The sequence below is a fragment of the Lissotriton helveticus genome, chromosome 12 (assembly GCF_964261635.1).
Source record: "Lissotriton helveticus chromosome 12, aLisHel1.1, whole genome shotgun sequence".
Lineage (NCBI taxonomy): Eukaryota > Metazoa > Chordata > Amphibia > Caudata > Salamandridae > Lissotriton > Lissotriton helveticus.
The window spans coordinates 245,121,118-245,135,721 of record NC_136073.1 but is presented as its reverse complement, the minus strand read 5'-3'; the positions used below and the strand labels follow the sequence as shown (position 1 = coordinate 245,135,721).

The window sequence follows — 14,604 nt, the reverse complement described above, 5'->3', positions numbered from 1 at the left end:
GGTGTTGCTAGAAAAGGAGTCATGTATAATGGCTATTTTATTTTTTTTAAAAACAGAGAGGCTATTACATAGTATCTGAGATACCAACGGGGGACGTTTGAGAGCCAGGGGACCAGTGAAAGATCTTACTATGTCGAATATTTCCCTGGAAGAGCCTTGAGAACGGGTGATTTTTTCTTCAAAAAAAGATCTTTTGTGATCAATTATTTTTTTTCTGTATTCTTTTAAGGCAGATTTGTAAAGGGCTTTACAGTCAGGTGAGTAAGTGAGTCTCCAACGTCTCTCGAGGCGTTTACATGCCGATTTACATTTCCGGAGTTCGTCTGAGTACCATGGGGCGGAAGGGGTAGAACGATAGGTTTTTATAGGCCTCATGGGGGCGAGGCGGTCAATGGCGGAGGAAATCAGATCGGTAAAACTAGTCAGACGGGTGTCGAGATCAGCCATCATATCTGGGGTCGGTAGAGTGAAGGAGGGCAGCAAGGCTGTCAGAGGAAATCTTGCTCCAATTTCTGCCCTGTAGTTTAGCTGGGTATATGTGACGAGCTTGACGATGCCGGGGGAACGAAAAAGGAACAAGGAGGTAGTCGGACCAGATCACTTGGAGGGGATCACTTGTGACCAAACCCTCCAGATTGGTGCAAATTAGGTCCAGGGTGTGGCCAGCCTTATGTATCGGACGACTGATCAGTTGGTTTAATCCCCCGTCTAGCAAGGTGGAAAGGAAATTGGAAGACGTGGAGTCCCGGGAGTTATCTACGTGGAGATTAAAATCCCCGAGTAGAGTGAAGTTGGCGTACCGCGATGTAACTTGCAGGACATAATCAAGGAAGGTTGGGAGATAGGATATTTTAGAGTTGGGGGGACGGTAGACCAGAAGGCCAGTGAGGGTAAAATTGGCCGCTATTTGAATACAGAAAGGGAGTGCTTCAATGCGTTCCAATTGTTTGTAAGGGAAGGAGGATATGGTCTAATGGGATCTGTACATTATAGCAACTCCGCCTCCAGGGTGGGGGCCTTGTCTATTTGCGCAAAGTATACTATAGCCGGGGGGAATGGCTAAATATATAGCTGGATTGGTTTCATCCCCCAACCAGGTTTCGGTTAGGAATAGAAGGTCCCATTTATCTTCTTCTAAAGTATGGACGATATCAAGAGAGTGTTTTACAAGAGACCGGCAGTTGATCATCGCCGCCTTTATTCGTGGTGTATTGGAAACGATTTGTGAGAAGAGGCAGGTGTGCTTTGAGTCATAAGGATAGTCAGAAAGGCATTTTGCGAAGGGTAGATGGGGGTTAACATCTTGGGACGGGAGAAAAGGTAGGGTACAGTGTTTAGGTTTCAGAGTTTTGAGCATGACGCTGTCATAGGAAATGATATGCGAAGAGTCACAAGGTGTAACACTACCTGCGTCTGCGGCCGCATACTGGTCGCGGACGGGCACAGACGGGCAGGACTCTGGCACGACTCCGACGCAGGTCCGGCGCGTCCGCTGTTCGGGTTAACCCTGAGGGACACAGGGTTAACCCCTTTTTGTATACTCTTAAAGTGAAACAAAGCAGATGGTGTAGAAAAAGCAGTTTTCTCTTGGGCTTCAAGATATAGCGGGATTTGCCCATACCCTTTTGTGAGATCTATGGGGGATATAATCTTGGCATCTCCAAGACGTTCAATGAGTTCGTCCACTCGTGGTATGGGATAGGTATCGGACTTTGATATGGCGTTCAGTTGGCGAAAGTCGATGCAAAATCTTATACTCCCATTGGTTTTGGGAACAAGGATGACTGGGGAGGACCAGGCACTGTGGGATGGTTCCATGATGTTTGCTTCTAACATGGATTTTATCTCTTATTCAACTGCCTGTCTTCTTGTGGCTGGAATACGATAAGGTCTCAACTTAATTGGTCGAGAGGTATTGGTGATGATATTGTGCTCAACCCGGGCACTCCAGAAAGCACAGAGGAGAAAGAAGCACATAGGGTTTGTAGCTGTTGGTTCTGTTCCTCTGTTATCTGTTTACCCACTTGGAGGTGTGAATTTTCCACCGGGAATGGGGGCCCAAGGATATTTCTAGAGGTTTATCTATGGCTACATGATGTATGTGAGCTGACTTACATAGGAATACTGGTACAGGACCATCCCATGCTTTTAGTAAGTTCACGTGGTATATTTGACCTGCCTTATTTTTGTGGGGTACGGCTATGCGATAGGTAACCGGAGTGATCTTATCTAATATCTGATAGGGTCCCTGGCAAGTTTTTTTATCAGTTGTGGGAAGTAGTATCAGTATCTGATCTCCCACCGCAAATTCTCTTAGTTTAGTGTTCCGATCTTACAATCTTTTTTGTTTTGCCTGTGCTTTTTCCATATTTACATAGACCTCCTCCCATAATGTTGTTAAGGTATCCTTAAGGGAAGTGCTACATTGCAGCAGAGGTTTTCCCTTATCCTCTTCCTCTGTCCACTGCCATATCTAGGAGTGTACGAGGCTTCCTCCTGAACAATAGTTCAAATAGCGAGAAGCCCCTGGACTTTTGTTTGTGTGTCCTGATGGCGAATATTACTAGGGGTAGATGTCGAATCCAGTTCCTCCCGGACTTGTCTATACTTTTCCTCAACATTGTTTTTATGGTTTTATTGTATTTCTCGACTAATGTCAGGGCTAGGGTGGCTTGCGGTCTAGGGCCCGCCCCACTCTGCAAACAGGTTGCCCTGTGTGGCAAAATGCATCAGTCGTCCTTGGGTGGGCGTTGGTGGCTGACCTGCTTTAAGCCTGCTTGTACATCTGCTTTGAACCCTTGTTAGACTGTCTCTGTTACTTCCCATTCTTTAAATCACTGTTTATTGCTGTTCCGCCTAATGCGTGAGGTTTGGCACTCGGAAAGCGTCCGCCTAATGCGTGAGCTTTCGTTGACTGGTCGCATGCGTGAGCGGCGTGGTCACGTTCACTTACGCGACCGCGCCCAGTCTCCTGCGCTCACTATTCCAGTCTATTCTAGGAGGCAGCAGGTGGTTTCTTGTGCTCCGTTTTAATTGTCTTTTCAGATCCAGACTTTGGGAAGAAGTCGTCACCGGAGGCTTTCGGTGAGGAATCCAGGGGTGTGTCTGTTTCCAGCTTCCTTCGTTTTGCTGATCCTTGTGGAGAAAAGCCATCCTGTGAGACCTGAGAGATAATAGAGACCTTCACTGAAAGTAGAGTAGGTCGTACTCTGCAGGTAGGGAGAAGAAATCAGTGTAAACTGCGCTTATAACTTAATGGTAAAATTCCTGATTTTTTGTAAGAGGCATTAATCTAATTATTGATTAAGTGTTGGAATACTCAAAGATCTTTGGCTCTTCATTCATGTTCTGCTTGGCACTCGTAATGCTTCTCATTGCTGGCAATGGTTGTTAAATGATATACGTGGTGTGCAAAGCTAATAGTGTCCCGTATTTACAAGGTTATCACTGAGATTTTGGCGCAATTCAGAATTGAGATTTTTTGCGTAAAAGTGGTTTTTTCAGAGTTTATGAAAACACGTAACTTTGTGATATTTTATGTGATCCTTAAAAACTTTGGTAAAGGAGTCAATTTACTAAAGTATATTACTATTTCTTTTAAGGGAAGAATCTGTCGCTATTCACAACCAAAGGAATAAACAGATTAGTGAATAGGAATTAGTGTAATGATTAGAATTGCAAGAAACCTATTGGAAACTAATTGTAATAAGTTTATTGTCTTGTATTCATGTAAAATCCCGGTTTGGGGTTAAAGGTCAAGTGACAGACTTTCAACTAGAAGAGTGTGGTACTAACTTTTCCTTTTCAGATCTCCTTCCCTGCTGTTCCCTTCCTAATTCCCTTTTCCCCCCCGCTTGATCACTCCAAGATTCTGTGTATTTATTACATTCGGAATTGGAGGTATCGAGAGGTGGGTCCTTATTACTTCACGACAGACCCTGAGGAAGACTTCGCCTGACAGAATAGTGAGCCCACGAATATTTTTCCTCCCGGTCTGTACGTGAAGTCATAATGACTACCATCAATGATTTAATGTCGGCACTTATGCGTATGTCCGTGTGTCAATACAATAATTAGGAACAGGATAAAAAAGGGCGGATAATTACTGACAAAAGAAAAGGAACACTAAATCTACACTTATGCGTATGCAAGCAGATTTAAAAGAAACCATGAATGCAACCGCCTTGTTAGCGGCTAAGGTAGACAATATTCAACTACAGAGTACTCCTCTTCCTGAAGATGTACAGGAAACTGGTGCTAGTAGGTCAACTACGAACATAGCAGTTACTGTTCCTCCCCAGATTCCTCTTGCAGCTCCTGAACGTTTTTCTGGGGATTCCTCCAAGGTGCAAATCTTTTTGACCCAAATTGAATTACATTTTGCTTGTAGACCAGCTGCGTTTCCAACCCCTCAGTCTAAAATTGCGTTCTTGATTTCTTATTTGACCGGAGATGCCGCAAACTGGGCAGTTCCTTTGGTCAGACAAGATGACACTTTGTTATATAATTGGAAACGCTTTGTGGAAGAATTTGAAAAGGTTTTCGATCGACGAACTGTGACTTTATCAGCAGATCGAGAACTGCTTCAGTTAAAACAAGGAAACAGGGACCTTGTTTCTTATTTGTCACACTTCAACAGACTGATCGCCGAAACTTCTTGGCCAGAGGAAAAAAGAGCAGCTCTTTTTTATCAGGGTTAAAAGATGATCTAAAAGATGTTTTGGCACAAATAGACCCTCAACCAACTGTGTGTTCTGAGTTGATTAATCTAACTCTGCGTTTAGATCACAGACTCTCTGAACGAAGATCTGATAAAAAAAGAATAGACAAACCTAATTGGAGATCAGAAACTAAATCCAAACCTCAATTCGCAAACTCTGAAGCTAGTTCTGAGCCAATGGAAATTGGGACTTTAAGACAACCTTTGTCAAAAGAAGAAAAAGACAATCGACGTAAAAATGGACAATGCCTTTATTGTGGACGAAAAGGTCATTTCGTGAAGGACTGCCTAACTAAGCCTAAAGGAAGATTTCCTAACCCTAGTAAGTCAGCAGCTCTGGAAAAAACAGATCAAAAGTCGGAAAACTAGCTGGCCCAAGATGTTTGAAGGGAGATCTCTTGGGAACCATTGCCTTCCCTTCTGTGAACTCATGTGTCTCTAACTACAAAGCACATTTTAGATTAGCAGTGCAAATCAGGTTAATTCGTGAAACATGCCAAATGGAAGTTTTAGTTGATTCTGGAGCTACAGGTAATTTTGTGGATTTAGAAACTGCCCAACGCCTAGGAGTCATCTGTGAACAAAAAGAGACTCCAGAAATTGTCCAAGCAGTGGATGGAAAAATATTAGCTGGAGGGCCAGTAACCATGCAAACGTCTAAAGTCGTTATGTTCTGTGAAGATGCTAAGCAACAATTACATAAGGAAGAGCTTCAATTTGACGTTATCCAAGCACCTCAATATGGTTTTATTCTTGGAATGCCTTGGCTTTGTTTACATAATCCAATCATAGATTGGCGGAAGAGAGAACTGGTTTTCCTGTCTGATTTTTGCCATTCTTCTTGTCTAAACACCTCAAAACCAACTCTAAGTCAATTGGCCACAGCAGAAGAAAAAGAAACACTTTTACCTAAAATGTACAAGGAATACGCAGAGGTTTTCAGTGAAGTTAAGGCAGCCCTCCTTCCTCCTCATCGTAGCTATGACTGTCAAATTGATCTCGTACCAGGTTCTAGTGTCCCAAATTGCCGCATCTATGCTCTGTCTGAAAAAGAGAACCAACATTTAAGACAGTATCTTGATCAATACTTAGAGAATGGTTTCATCCGCCCTTCCAAGTCCCCGGCAGCATCTCCGTTGTTCTTCATTCCAAAAGCAAATGGGGAATTAAGGACCTGTATCGACTATAGGGCATTGAATAAAATCACTGTCAAAAATAAATATCCATTACCACTCATCCCTGTTCTGTTGGACCAAGTTAAAAAGGCTGAAATTTACACTACATTGGACCTTAGAGGGGCCTACCATTTGGTTCGTATCAGGCAAGGTGATGAATGGAAGACTGCTTTCAAAACTCGATACGGATTATTTGAATACTTGGTAATGCCATTCGGGCTGTGCAATGCACCAGCGGCTTTCCAGTTTTTTCTGAATGATGCCTTAAAAGAATTTTTGGATCTTTTTGTTATCGTCTATATAGACGATATTTTGATCTATTCCGATTCTGAAGCTGAACATGAAGGTCATGTCAAAAAGGTTTTGAGCACTCTTCAGTCTCACAACTTGTATTGTAAACTATCTAAATGTGATTTTCATGTTAGAGAAGTTGAATTTTTGGGAGTTCTCCTCACACCAACTGGAATGAAAATGACTGACAGAAAAATTAAAGCAGTTGCTGAATGGCCTACTCCGACATCAGTTCGAGACATACAATGCTTCTTAGGCTTTGCGAATTTTTACCGTCGCTTCATTGATCACTTTTCTGCTGTGGTAGCTCCCATCACACGTTTGTTGAGGAAGAAGGTGAAATTTGAATGGACCTCAGAAGCTGAAAATGCATTCCAGAAGCTAAAAAAGGCCTTTACTGAAGCACCCGTTCTCATGCATCCCAACGTAGAAGAACCTTTCATCGTTGAAGCTGACGCTTCTGATGTAGCCATTGCAGCCATTCTCTCTCAAAGGCATCACACTACTGGTCAAATGCATCCAGTTGCTTACATGTCTCGAAAATTAAATCCCGCAGAGCAAAACTATGTTATAGCTGAAAAGGAACTACTTGCTATACTTGAAGCCTTCAAAGAATGGAGACATTACATAATGGGAGCGAAATTTACTGTGACAGTTTATACTGATCATAGAAATCTACAGTTCATGAGTTCAGCTAGAATGTTAACCCCGCGACAACTCAGGTGGATGATGTTCTTTGCCGAGTATGATTTCATAGTAACTTTTCGTCCAGGTCAAGACAATAAGAAAGCTGATGCCTTGTCCAGAAAATACTCTTCTTTGCATCGCTTTGAAGGAACACCACAACCTATAAATCGATCCTGGCAAGGTAATCAGTGTGCTCTCAGCAGATCAATTCCTGGAGAATATTCATGAAAGTTTTCCTCCTTCTCAGTGGAAACTATGGTTGAACCCCAAAGTTGATCAAACTATCAAAGAAGGAATACCTTTCCATGGAAAACAAGTATATCTGCCCTCTTTGAAATTACAAGAAACTGTGTTCAACTGGTTACATTCACATCCTATGGCAGGACATCCAGGCCCCAGAAAGACTGTGGAGAAAATACAAAAGATGTTTTGGTGGCCAACGCTGCAGAAAGATGTAATGAAGATGGCTAATGATTGTGAAGTCTGCGCAAGATTTAAATCCGATCACACGAAACCAAAAGGTTTTTTGCAGGTTCTACCAACACCAACTGAACCATGGAAACATATTTCATTGGATTTCATTACTGACTTGCCACCAATCAATCAGCATACTGTGATTCTAGTAGTTGTGGACAGTTTAACTAAATATGCACATTTCATTGCTTGTAAGCAATTACCTTCTGCTGGACAATTAGCGCAGTTATTCTTGCAACATGTGGTGCGCTTACATGGCTTGCCTTCAGTTTTGCTTTCAGATCGTGGTTCTCAGTTCTCTTCCAAGTTCTGGCAACAATGGTGTAAAGATCTACAGATTACTTCCAATATGTCCACCAGTTATCATCCTCAAACTGATGGGCAGACTGAAAGACTGAACCAAACTTTGAAGCAATACTTGAGGTGTTATGTTACGGACTCTAAGAAATCTTGGTTAGATTTACTTTGGATTGCTGAATTTGCATACAATACTTCGCCTCATTCGTCAACCGGATCCTCTCCGTTTGAGGCTCTTTACGGTTATGTACCTAACACCATTCCGTTGACTCTACCCAATGATGGGAGTGGTGTGCCGGCAGTTAGAGACTCTGTGCAACTTATGCAGACTATTCATCGTCAGATTCAAGATCGCTTATTACAAAGCAAAAGGAAGTATAAAGAACAGTATGATAAAAGACATCGTTCAGGTCCTAAGTATGCCCCTGGAGAGAAAGTTTGGCTGTCCACAAAGAACTTGAACTTTAAACACAAGAGTATGTTCCAACCTAAGTTCATTGGTCCTTATCCAGTTCTGCGTCAGGTGAACCCTGTGACATTCAAACTGTTGTTGCCCGGGTCCCTGCGCATTCATCCGGTGTTTCATACTTCCCTCCTAAAGCCTGCTAATCAGAACCTGGATCCCCGTCCAGCACCGATCTTAGTTCATGGCAATTGGGAATATGAGGTGCAGAGCATTTTTGATTCTAAACGTCGGGGCTCCAAGTTGTGGTATTTTGTCTCCTGGAAGGGGTACGGTGCTGAGAATGATTCCTGGGAGCCGGCTGACAATGTTCATGCCCCTCGCTTGTTGCGCCGTTTCCACCTCCTTCACCCTCTGAAGCCGGGCCCTAGACCGCTCTTGGGAGGGGGGAGTACTGTCAGGGCTAGGGTGGCTTGCGGTCTAGGGCCCGCCCCACTCTGCAAACAGGTTGCCCTGTGTGGCAAAATGCATCAGTCGTCCTTGGGTGGGCGTTGGTGGCTGACCTGCTTTAAGCCTGCTTGTACATCTGCTTTGAACCCTTGTTAGACTGTCTCTGTTACTTCCCATTCTTTAAATCACTGTTTATTGCTGTTCCGCCTAATGCGTGAGGTTTGGCACTCGGAAAGCGTCCGCCTAATGCGTGAGCTTTCGTTGACTGGTCGCATGCGTGAGCGGCGTGGTCACGTTCACTTACGCGACCGCGCCCAGTCTCCTGCGCTCACTATTCCAGTCTATTCTAGGAGGCAGCAGGTGGTTTCTTGTGCTCCGTTTTAATTGTCTTTTCAGATCCAGACTTTGGGAAGAAGTCGTCACCGGAGGCTTTCGGTGAGGAATCCAGGGGGTGTGTCTGTTTCCAGCTTCCTTCGTTTTGCTGATCCTTGTGGAGAAAAGCCATCCTGTGAGACCTGAGAGATAATAGAGACCTTCACTGAAAGTAGAGTAGGTCGTACTCTGCAGGTAGGGAGAAGAAATCAGTGTAAACTGCGCTTATAACTTAATGGTAAAATTCCTGATTTTTTGTAAGAGGCATTAATCTAATTATTGATTAAGTGTTGGAATACTCAAAGATCTTTGGCTCTTCATTCATGTTCTGCTTGGCACTCGTAATGCTTCTCATTGCTGGCAATGGTTGTTAAATGATATACGTGGTGTGCAAAGCTAATAGTGTCGCGTATTTACAAGGTTATCACTGAGATTTTGGCGCAATTCAGAATTGAGATTTTTTGCGTAAAAGTGGTTTTTTCAGAGTTTATGAAAACACGTAACTTTGTGATATTTTATGTGATCCCTACAAACTTTGGTAAAGGAGTCAATTTACTAAAGTATATTACTATTTCTTTTAAGGGAAGAATCTGTCGCTATTCACAACCAAAGGAATAAACAGATTAGTGAATAGGAATTAGTGTAATGATTAGAATTGCAAGAAACCTATTGGAAACTAATTGTAATAAGTTTATTGTCTTGTATTCATGTAAAATCCCGGTTTGGGGTTAAAGGTCAAGTGACAGACTTTCAACTAGAAGAGTGTGGTACTAACTTTTCCTTTTCAGATCTCCTTCCCTGCTGTTCCCTTCCTAATTCCCTTTTCCCCCCCGCTTGATCACTCCAAGATTCTGTGTATTTATTACATTCGGAATTGGAGGTATCGAGAGGTGGGTCCTTATTACTTCACGACAGACCCTGAGGAAGACTTCGCCTGACAACTAAACCATCTGTTTGAGGGTGACAGACTGACATGCTTATTTGTTTTACCCCCAATAACTCACAAACCTGCTTCATCCATCGAGACATGAATGGTGTACCCTGGTCAGCTTGCAGTTCATGGGGAAAACCAACCAGAGAGAAGAAAGTGATCATGGCCTGTGTAACAGTTGTGGTGGTTGCAGTGTTTAAGGGAAACTCTTCCGGATACCGGGTGGCATAGTCCACAAGCATGATGATATATTGATGACCCTAGGCAGAGGGAATAGGGTGTCCTACTATATCCATAATTACCATTTGAAAAGAAATGTCTATAATCTGGAGTGGTTGCAGTGGAGCACGTGGAAAAACAGGTACATTAACTAACTGGCTCCAGGTACAGGAAGCACAGTATCTAGCTACTTCCTGTTCCACATCTGGAAAATAGAACTTATCCAACAAATACTTAAGTGTGTTCTTTCCCATAATGTCCACCCCCTGTTTGACTATGGGCCAGGCATGGGGCCTTTCCCGAAAAGCCTTGGGGAGCAGTAACTGGTCTTTGATATGATTGTTCACCCGAGATATCCTATATAAGAAACCTTTCTTTACACAAAAGTAGGGCCTACCTTCTCCGGATGGTCCTCTTGTGTTTTTTCCCTAGCATGCTGTAACGTTGTATCGTCTCTTTGCGCCGTACTAAAGCTCTGGGCTGGCGTCTGCGGCATATCTGAGGAAGCAAAGACATGAGTGGGCATAGTATGATATACTCGGTTATATTGTTCTCACTCTTCTCTTTTTTCCCTACGTGTTTTTATCCTTTTTGTTGAGGGGTTCCTCTATGTTGTCCCTAGAGAATGGGGTGCTTCGTAACCAATTTACTATTGGAGATGGGGGATCAAGGGACTGTAAATACACATGGAACCTGGGAAGATTGGTTCCTAATAGAACGGTTTCAGGGCGAGAGGGTACTACCCCGACCTTTCTCAATTGGGGTTCTCCATCAATTTCTAGCACTACTTCCGCTAATGGATACAACTTCTTCTTGCCATAGACACATGTGACCTGTATATATTCTCCTACAATCTGGGACTTGGGTATGAGTTCTTTAGTGAGAATAGTTTGGTGACATCCAGTATCTAATAGGGCTACCACGGTTTTCCAATTTACATATATCTTTTTCCTATATAACTCAGGGGGTTCTCCTGTCAACAATACCCACCCATGGGTATACCCTGCTTCCATGGGCTCTGGGGGAGGGTTGGGGGCAGGGCAGTGACGGGCTATGTGTCTCCTCTTTGCACAGTGGAAACACTGTGGGCCTTGTACTGGACCCTTAACAGGGTTTGGCTTAGGTGGGTGTTTTAGGAAAAAGGAACCCTTATTCTCTACAGGGGGTGTGGGTAGCCTGTTCGTGGTTTTGGGTGGAGCTACAGAAGTTCGTTGAGATGGTGTTTTTGAATTCAGGGGATCGGTCATAGGCACAAGCCAGATCTACCGCCATTGTGACAGTGAGATTAGGGTGTTGTATGATCCATGACCTAGTATTAAAGGGGAGAGCTTCCAGGTATTGTTCTAGGTAGATCTTTTCAGTTAGTTCATCTAGGGAAGATGAGGAGGGTTGTAGCCAACTGTTCCCCAGATCCCTTATGCGGTAGTATAAAGTGCGAAGGTTGTCCCCTATTGTCCATTTCTCTTTCCTAAAATGATTGTGACAGTATTCCTGGTCACAGCCTAAGTGTTCTAGAATCGCTTTCTTTTTCTCCGTATAGCTAGTTACTTCTGCGGGGTTGGCTGCCTGATAGGCGGCTTGTAATTCTCCAGATAACAAGGGGGCTTTATATTGTCCTCATATTTCCCGTAGCCAGGTAAGCAGTGGAGGCAACCCATTCAAAATAAAAAATAAAAAAGTCTGGATCATCTCCGCTCTGAAATTTCTGAAATACCCACCCAGGTACATTGGGATGAACACAGGCACTCGAAGTGGCATCAGTTAAGCGTAAAATAGCAGTGTCCTGTACTTGCTGATTCGTAATCAGGAGGGAAGCTTGATCTTTTATGGCGGAGTGTAGAGCCTCCCGTTCTTTTTGAGTTTGTTTGGTCTGTTGTTCTAGGACTAGTTGTAGGTGGCGCTGGCCCTCAGCTAGTTGAGTGATAATGGGAGGTCCATCGTGATGGGTTGGGTCATTATGTCTGGCCCAGGATCCCACTCCTGACACCACTGTCCTCGCGTGAGCCCGTCTGGGTGTCCCTGAACCCTCCTTTTAACACAAATAGCTATATGCCACTTTAAGGATGTTTATCATTTATTTGGGCGTTATTTATCACCAACGTAGGGAGAGAGTTTCTTTTTCAACTAAGTAACAGTTTTTGATGTATTTAAGGCAGTCTCTGAACAAACGAAAGTGGTTTATCCTCTCCTCTTGCAGCTTGTGCCTCCTTCTTGAGTGCGGTTGTCAGCAGGGATGACGCCAACAGGGGAAAAAACACAAAGGAAACAAAATAAGTTCAGGCTATTGCCTTTTTTGGTCATAGAGATTTGGGGTTTTGTGCACCACCACCAGTGCCCTATCCGTGATGTGCCTAGGTGAAGGATTTTGTGTTTTTAAATTGGTGTGGCTCGTAAACCTGTCCATTAACCGTTTAAAGAAGATAACCGTCCAGCTGGCACTTGCCTGAGTCCACGACCCTCCTGGGCCGTGGAGAGCCTCCTTGTTCCCCTTTGGAGTACCAGCCTCGAGAGCAGTGCTCTGGGAGCGTCTTAGGTCTTCCGGGGTCTCTTCCTACTCTTGTGAACCCTCCAAGGGCTTCGGGGGCTTGTCCTCTCCAACTCGGGCCTTCGCGTTCTCGTCTGCTTCTCTGTCTCTCTCTCTAGAGACTCCTCGCCTTCTCCACTCTCCATCTTCTGTGATGCCTCGCCTTCTTCACTCACCATCCGCCAAAGAACCAGCGCTTCCCTCTCCGCTGCTCCCTCTGGTCTCTCGTTAATTGCAGTCACGTACTCGTGACAGGACTGGTGGCCTAGACCACCTCCTTCACTTCCTGGTTGGCACGTATCCTTTGCCATTTTGGCATTGATCAGCGGGGAACTCCTCACAAGGATATAAGTAAACAGACACAGGTTGCAAGGGATGGGAAGTAAAGGGCAGGGGGGTCTTCTAATGGGTCAGTAATGTTTAGGGGGTAGGGTGATGGCCTACACTTTATTGTTAGAAGATTGTTTATGGTTATTTCGAAGGTTTGACTAAGCAAAGGATTGTCAGTTATCGTGAGCAGTGCTTGCTTCTAATAAGGGCCTTTTGCACAAAAATAGAAGCTTTAGAGTAGGTCATTCTCAACAGTAAGTGGAGGAAGATTGGCGCAGATGATTTAGGGGCAACTGTGACCACCCAATTTGTATAACATATCACCCCTCTGCTTGTTTTCCTAACTTGTTCTGCCTTTGCAACTAGTTCTTGGTAGTTCACAATGTGTCAGAAGCAGGCTCTGTTGTTAGAATATATGTACTTTTAAAGCGCACTATCAAATGCGAGGCAGATGTGTGGGGGAATCCCTCTCTTACTTAAGCAGCTTAAGCGGGGGCTGCCACTGGGACCATAAAAAGTTAACTTATATTCAATAGAACCTCATTCAGCACCCTCATAGATGAGTAAACACAACCATCAAAGTCATGGACATATTGAAGACATGAATACAGTTATTCAAGATATCAATCTTAGTACAAAAATCCAGAAGTCATTGATCTCTCTTCTCTAGAACGAAGACAACACAAGAGTCCGATTGATACTTCAATTTATTTTCCACTGTTGGTTTATTCTTTATATCGGTACTTCCAGCATAGATCAGCCAACACGTGTTTAGTCTTTTAAAGATTTTTTCAAGGCCGTAATGTACATATACTGTATATTGTTTTTGTTCATACAGGATGGTGGTAAAAGTACAAATACTTGTTAGCTCATTTTCTTAACAAAACTAACAGCCACTTTTATAAAGATTTTTATAAAGATTAGGGGCCAGATGTACGACCCGTTTTTGCATGCGCAAACCAATTTGAAAACCCGTTTGTGCATGCAAAAACATATTGGGCTATGTACATAGCCTATTTAGTGAGTCACAATTTTTTTGCGACTCGCTAAATAGGTTTTGCGACTCGCTATTTGGAAGGGGTGTTCCCTTCCAAATAGCGAGTCTCAAAACAATGTACTAATGTTTTGCGAAAGACAAAAGAGATTCCCAACTCCTATTTTAAGAGAAGGGAATCTGTTTTGTTTTTGCCTATATACCCATCCCTTTTCCCAGTATTAGGGTACCCCCTATACATTTTAATACTAATGTTAAAAGAGCACTCGCAATTACCACCTACTTCAAGTAGGCGGTAATGCATTTGCAAATGGGAAGGGGTACCCAGGGACCACTGCCTGCACTTAAAAAATTAAATGAAAACGTTTCATTTTTAATTTTTTTTAGGTCTCGCCTACGCAGCGCACATGCGCTACATAGGAGGACCTTTAGCCGTCGTTCTGCTCTTTTTGGAAGCAAACACTCATGCTTGTGGCAGGAGTGCAGTGCTTCAAAAAAGATCAGACTGCGCGTGCACGCACCACTCCCGGGCTTGTTAGGTCTGGCCTAGGCCAATCGCGGCACCCACGCTTTACTTTGGTAAAGCGCGGGTGCGTGATTGCTGCAAAAGTAAAGAAATAGATGTTTTTTTTATATTTCTTTACTTTTGTAGCAATTGCGGGTGAATCGCGGCACCCCCGCTTTACTTTAACCATGTTAAAGGTAAAGCAGTGGTGCCGCGATTGCTACAAAAGTAA

At 43.6% G+C, this 14,604-nt stretch overlaps 1 protein-coding gene across 1 annotated transcript in view; it reads right to left on the bottom strand.

The window, feature by feature from the left end:
- LOC144799808 (uncharacterized) overlaps positions 1-14,604 on the bottom strand; it is a 55,804-nt gene that overhangs the window by 30,256 nt on the left and 10,944 nt on the right. Inside the window, exon 2 of the mRNA XM_078671381.1 lies at positions 10,417-10,517. The gene's annotated coding sequence lies outside the window, so the exon portion shown is untranslated. The remainder of the gene's footprint in view (positions 1-10,416; positions 10,518-14,604) is intronic.